This window comes from Saccoglossus kowalevskii, chromosome 5 (genome assembly GCF_978046115.1).
Source record: "Saccoglossus kowalevskii chromosome 5, keSacKowa6.1, whole genome shotgun sequence".
Classification (NCBI taxonomy): Eukaryota; Metazoa; Hemichordata; class Enteropneusta; family Harrimaniidae; genus Saccoglossus; species Saccoglossus kowalevskii.
In genome coordinates this window covers 3,425,910-3,433,436 of record NC_140645.1, presented here as the reverse complement: position 1 = coordinate 3,433,436, position 7,527 = coordinate 3,425,910, and the positions used below count along the sequence as shown (strand labels likewise).

Genomic DNA, 7,527 nt, shown 5'->3' with positions numbered 1-7,527 from the left:
AGGTAACAAAGCATGATGACGAAATAGTATCTGATTAAATATAAGAAACTTAGGGAGCCATAGCTGGCTGGACTGGTGAATTGACTTCTAGTCTAGGTTGTTTCGACTTTTACGTTTGTAGCGCGACTATCTGACAAAAGCGACTATCTAACAAAATGTTTATTTTCCCACAAAGCTAGGGCGTATCAGAACCGCATCACTTTTGTGTGTCTAATATTATTGATATCCACGCGTTTCGCCATTGTTTCTGATCTGAAGTGCAACAATTTGTAGAAGCACCGTTTGTAAATATGGTGAAACTGTCTCCATTTGCACAGTATTTTCCAATGATTGACAAAATCTGCGTCGATCTGAAGAAATCAGATGTCGTTACATTCGAAAATCTGTATACTGCAATCATCTCTAAGATACCAGTCGACAAGGAACACGATAAAACATTTTTCAAGTCCTTGAAAAAAGCTGCCAAAAACAGATATTACAGAGTTATGGTGCCTAAATTATTACATGAAGACATCAAGTGCAGACTATGCGGTGTTCCATGTCCTCAATGTAATCGCCGTATATCCAGAAAAAGTATCCAGAGCAATGGTTAGTATTTTATTAGTTTACTTTTGTAACTTACGGGTTCTATTATGTTGTGGTCTCAATGAATGAGATGCCATAATTTGTAGATATTGGTCCTATTATTGTGTAGTCTCAATGAATGAGATGCCATTATTTTGTAGATATAGGTCCTATAATTGTGTGGTCTCAATGAATGAGATGCCATAATTTTGTAGACATGGGTCCTATTATTGTGTAGTCTCAATGAATGAGATGCCATTATTTTGTAGATATAGGTCCTATAATTGTGTGGTCACAATGAATGAGATGTCATAATTTGTAGATATTGGTCCTATAATTGTGTGATCTCAATGAATGAGATGCCATAATTTGTAGATATAGGTCCTATAATTGTGTGATCTCAATGAATGAAATGCCATAATTTGTTGTCTCAATGAATGAGATGCCATATTTTGTAGATATAGGTCCTATAATTGTGTGGTCTCAACGAATGAGATGCCATAATTTGTGGTCTCAATGAATGAGATGCCATAATTTGTAGATATAGGTCCTATAATTGTGTGGTCTCAATGAATGAGATGCCATAATTTGTGGTATCAATGAATGAGATGCCATAATATGTGGTCTCAATGAATGAGATGCCATTATTTTGTAGATATTGGTCCTATAATTGTGTGGTCTCAATGAATGAGATGCCATAATTTGTGATCTCAATGAATGAGATGCCATAATTTGTAGATATAGGTCCTATAATTATGTGGTCTCAATGAATGAGATGCCATAATTTGTGATCTCAATGAATGAGATGCCATAATTTGTAGATATAGGTCCTATAATTGTGTGGTCTCAATGAATGAGATGCCATAATTTGTGATCTCAATGAATGAGATGCCATAATTTGTGGTCTCAATGAATGAGATGCCATTATTTTGTAGATATTGGTCCTATAATTGTGTGGTCTCAATGAATGAGATGCCATAATTTGTGGTCTCAATGAATGAGATGCCATAATTTTTAGATATAGGTCTTATAATTGTGTGGTCTCAATGAATGAGATGCCATAATTTGTAGATATTGGTCCTATAATTGTGTGGTCTCAATGAATGAGATGGCATAATTTGTAGATATAGGTCCTATAATTGTGTGATCTCAATGAATGAGATGCCATAATTTTTAGATATAGGTCCTATAATTGTGTGATCTCAATGAATGAGATGGCATAATTTGTACATATAGGTCCTATAATTGTGTGGTCTCAATGAATGAGATGCCATAATTTGTAGATATAGGTCCTATAATTGTGTGGTCTCAATGAATGAGATGGCATAATTTGTGGTCTCATTGAATGAGATGCCATAATTTGTAGATATAGGTCCTATAATTGTGTGGTCTCAATGAATGAGATGCCATAATTTGTGGTATCAATGAATGAGATGCCATAATATGTGGTCTCAATGAATGAGATGCCATTATTTTGTAGATATTGGTCCTATAATTGTGTGGTCTCAATGAATGAGATGCCATAATTTGTGATCTCAATGAATGAGATGCCATAATTTGTAGATATTGGTCCTATAATTGTGTGGTCTCAATGAATGAGATGCCATAATTTGTGATCTCAATGAATGAGATGCCATAATTTGTAGATATAGGTCCTATAATTATGTGGTCTCAATGAATGAGATGCCATAATTTGTGATCTCAATGAATGAGATGCCATAATTTGTAGATATAGGTCCTATAATTGTGTGATCTCAATGAATGAAATGCCATAATTTGTTGTCTCAATGAATGAGATGCCATATTTTGTAGATATAGGTCCTATAATTGTGTGGTCTCAACGAATGAGATGCCATAATTTGTGGTCTCAATGAATGAGATGCCATAATTTGTAGATATAGGTCCTATAATTGTGTGGTCTCAATGAATGAGATGCCATAATTTGTGGTATCAATGAATGAGATGCCATAATATGTGGTCTCAATGAATGAGATGCCATTATTTTGTAGATATTGGTCCTATAATTGTGTGGTCTCAATGAATGAGATGCCATAATTTGTGATCTCAATGAATGAGATGCCATAATTTGTAGATATAGGTCCTATAATTATGTGGTCTCAATGAATGAGATGCCATAATTTGTGATCTCAATGAATGAGATGCCATAATTTGTAGATACAGGTCCTATAATTGTGTGGTCTCAATGAATGAGATGCCATAATTTGTGATCTCAATGAATGAGATGCCATAATTTGTGGTCTCAATGAATGAGATGCCATTATTTTGTAGATATTGGTCCTATAATTGTGTGGTCTCAATGAATGAGATGCCATAATTTGTGGTCTCAATGAATGAGATGCCATAATTTTTAGATATAGGTCTTATAATTGTGTGGTCTCAATGAATGAGATGCCATAATTTGTAGATATTGGTCCTATAATTGTGTGGTCTCAATGAATGAGATGGCATAATTTGTAGATATAGGTCCTATAATTGTGTGATCTCAATGAATGAGATGCCATAATTTTTAGATATAGGTCCTATAATTGTGTGATCTCAATGAATGAGATGCCATAATTTTTAGATATAGGTCTTATAATTGTGTGGTCTCAATGAATGAGATGCTATAATTTGTAGATATTGGTCCTATTATTTTGTGGTCTCAACGAATGAGATGCCATAATTTGTGGTCTCAATGAATGAGATGCCATAATTTGTGGTCTCAATGAATGAGATGCCATTATTTTGTAGATATAGGTCCTATAATTGTGTGGTCTCAATGAATGAGATGCCATTATTTTGTAGATATTGGTCCTATAATTGTGTGGTCTCAATGAATGAGATGCCATAATTTGTACATATAGGTCCTATAATTGTGTGGTCTCAATGAATGAGATGCCATAATTTGTGGTCTCAATGAATGAGATGCCATTATTTTGTAGATATTGGTCCTATAATTGTGTGGTCTCAATGAATGAGATGCCATAATTTGTGGTCTCAATGAATGAGATGCCATAATTTTTAGATATAGGTCTTATAATTGTGTGGTCTCAATGAATGAGATGCCATAATTTGTAGATATTGGTCCTATAATTGTGTGGTCTCAATGAATGAGATGGCATAATTTGTAGATATAGGTCCTATAATTGTGTGATCTCAATGAATGAGATGCCATAATTTTTAGATATAGGTCCTATAATTGTGTGATCTCAATGAATGAGATGCCATAATTTTTAGATATAGGTCTTATAATTGTGTGGTCTCAATGAATGAGATGCTATAATTTGTAGATATTGGTCCTATTATTTTGTGGTCTCAACGAATGAGATGCCATAATTTGTGGTCTCAATGAATGAGATGCCATAATTTGTGGTCTCAATGAATGAGATGCCATTATTTTGTAGATATAGGTCCTATAATTGTGTGGTCTCAATGAATGAGATGCCATTATTTTGTAGATATTGGTCCTATAATTGTGTGGTCTCAATGAATGAGATGCCATAATTTGTACATATAGGTCCTATAATTGTGTGGTCTCAATGAATGAGATGCCATAATTTGTGGTCTCAATGAATGAGATGCCATTATTTTGTAGATATTGGTCCTATAATTGTGTGGTCTCAATGAATGAGATGCCATAATTTGTAGATATAGGTCCTATAATTGTGTGATCTCAATGAATGAGATGCCATAATTTTTAGATATAGGTCTTATAATTGTGTGGTCTCAATGAATGAGATGCCATAATTTGTAGATATAGGTCCTATAATTGTGTGATCTCAATGAATGAGATGCCATAATTTGTAGATATAGGTCCTATAATTGTGTGATCTCAATGAATGAGATGCCATAATTTTTAGATATAGGTCTTATAATTGTGTGGTCTCAATGAATGAGATGCCATAATTTGTAGATATAGGTCCTATAATTGTGTGATCTCAATGAATGAGATGCCATAATTTTTAGATATAGGTCTTATAATTGTGTGGTCTCAATGAATGAGATGCCATAATTTGTAGATATAGGTCCTATAATTGTGTGATCTCAATGAATGAGATGCCATAATTTGTAGATATAGGTCCTATAATTGTGTGATCTCAATGAATGAGATGCCATAATTTTTAGATATAGGTCTTATAATTGTGTGGTCTCAATGAATGAGATGCCATAATTTTTAGATATAGGTCTTATAATTGTGTGGTCTCAATGAATGAGATGCCATAATTTGTAGATATAGGTCCTATAATTGTGTGATCTCAATGAATGAGATGCTATAATTTGTAGATATTGGTCCTATTATTTTGTGGTCTCAACGAATGAGATGCCATAATTTGTGGTCTCAATGAATGAGATGCCATTATTTTGTAGATATAGGTCCTATAATTGTGTGGTCTCAATGAATGAGATGCCATTATTTTGTAGATATAGGTCCTATAATTGTGTGGTCTCAATGAATGAGATGCCATAATTTGTACATATAGGTCCTATAATTGTGTGGTCTCAATGAATGAGATGCCATAATTTGTGGTCTCAATGAATGAGATGGCATTATTTTGTAGATATTGGTCCTATAATTGTGTGGTCTCAATGAATGAGATGCCATAATTTGTAGATATAGGTCCTATAATTGTGTGCTCTCAATGAATGAGATGCCATAATTTGTAGATATAGGTCCTATAATTGTGTGGTCTCAATGAATGAGATGCCATAATTTGTGATCTCAATGAATGAGATGCCATAATTTGTAGATATTGGTCCTATTATTTTGTGGTCTCAACGAATGAGATGCCATAATTTGTGGTCTCAATGAATGAGATGCCATAATTTGTGGTCTCAATGAATGAGATGCCATTATTTTGTAGATATAGGTCCTATAATTGTGTGGTCTCAATGAATGAGATGCCATAATTTGTGGTATCAATGAATGCGATGCCATTATTTTGTAGATATAGGTCCTAAAATTGTGTGGTCTCAATGAATGAGATGCCATAATTTGTGGTCTCAATGAATGAGATGCCATAATTTGTACATATAGGTCCTATAATTGAGTGGTCTCAATGAATGAGATGCCATAATTTGTGGTCTCAATGAATGAGATGCCATTATTTTGTAGATATTGGTCCTATAATTGTGTGGTCTCAATGAAAGAGATGCCATAATTTGTGATCTCAATGAATGAGATGCCATAATTTGTAGATATAGGTCCTATAATTGTGTGGTTTCAATGAATGAGATGCCATAATTTGTGGTCTCAATGAATGAGATGCCATAATTTGTACATATAGGTCCTATAATTGTGTGGTCTCAATGAATGAGATGCCATAATTTGTACATATAGGTCCTATAATTGTGTGGTCTCAATGAATGAGATGCCATTATTTTGTAGATATAGGTCCTATAATTGTGTGGTCTCAATGAATGAGATGCCATAATTTGTACATATAGGTCCTATAATTGTGTGGTCTCAATGAATGAGATGGCATAATTTGTAGATATTGGTCCTATAATTGTGTGGTCTCAATGAATGAGATGCTATAATTTGTAGATATTGGTCCTATTATTTTGTGGTCTCAACGAATGAGATGCCATAATTTGTGGTCTCAATTAATGAGATGCCATAATTTGTGGTCTCAATGAATGAGATGCCATTATTTTGTAGATATAGGTCCTATAATTGTGTGGTCTCAATGAATGAGATGCCATAATTTGTAGATATAGGTCCTATAATTGTGTGGTCTCAATGAATGAGATGCCATAATTTGTAGATATAGGTCCTATAATTGTGTGGTCTCAATGAATGAGATGGCATAATTTGTAGATATTGGTCCTATAATTGTGTGGTCTCAATGAATGAGATGGCATAATTTGTACATATAGGTCCTATAATTGTGTGGTCTCAATGAATGAGATGCCATAATTTGTAGATATAGGTCCTATAATTGTGTGGTCTCAATGAATGAGATGGCATAATTTGTGGTCTCATTGAATGAGATGCCATAATTTGTAGATATTGGTCCTATAATTGTGTGGTCTCAATGAATGAGATGCCATAATTTGTGGTCTCATTGAATGAGATGCCATAATTTTTAGATATTGGTCCTATAATTGTGTGGTCTCATTGAATGAGATGCCATAATTTGTAGACATGGGTCCTATAATTGTGTGGTCTCAATGAATGAGATGCCATATTTTGTAGATATAGGTCCTATAATTGTGTGGTCTCAATGAATGAGATGCCATTATTTTGTAGATATTGGTCCTATAATTGTGTGGTCTCATTGAATGAGATGCCATAATTTTTAGATATTGGTCCTATAATTGTGTGGTCTCATTGAATGAGATGCCATAATTTGTAGACATGGGTCCTATAATTTTGTGCTCTCAATGAATGAAATGCCATAACTTGGGTAAACTGTATGTCATTCTTGTAAAATATCCCTTTTGTAACATTTTTTTTTTATATTTTCAGCTGAAACTCCTGAAGGTTCAACAGCAAAGAATCATAAAGTTCCAACACAGATTCCAGCAAAAAAGATTCTGACTCGTTCAATGAAAAAACTAAGACACTGAATTTCATCTTTGTTTGAACTTGTTAACAATAAAAATAAATATGTGAATATAATATGAGACTCTAAATCTTTGTGGTTTACTTAAACTCAAGCATACATTTACTTTTACTAAGAACACAAGGACTACTTAATTTACAGCATCTCTAAAAAATGCACCCACTCTTTATATTGTTCATAACCATCATCAGACAATATTATGTTTCTGTGATGCTGATATTCTGGTGAGAATTCTGTCAAAAAAGTTCTCACAAGTCATGTATTGAACAAATAAGGAAACTTAAATTTTCTAAATTCGTCATAAACTCTCATAAGCTCTTCAGGAACAATGAAAAATTCTCTTGTGTTATCTAGAGGAATATGTATTCCTTTAAGGTGCAGAAAATATACGAAACAA

At 33.5% G+C, this 7,527-nt stretch overlaps 1 long non-coding RNA gene across 1 annotated transcript; it reads left to right on the top strand.

Moving 5' to 3' along the window:
• The first annotated feature begins 491 nt into the window (after positions 1-491).
• On the top strand, positions 492-7,186 carry LOC146742817 (uncharacterized). Its single transcript, XR_014929464.1, has 2 exons — positions 492-588; positions 7,034-7,186. It is a non-coding gene; the product is annotated as an uncharacterized LOC146742817 (long non-coding RNA).
• Positions 7,187-7,527: the final 341 nt, after the last annotated feature.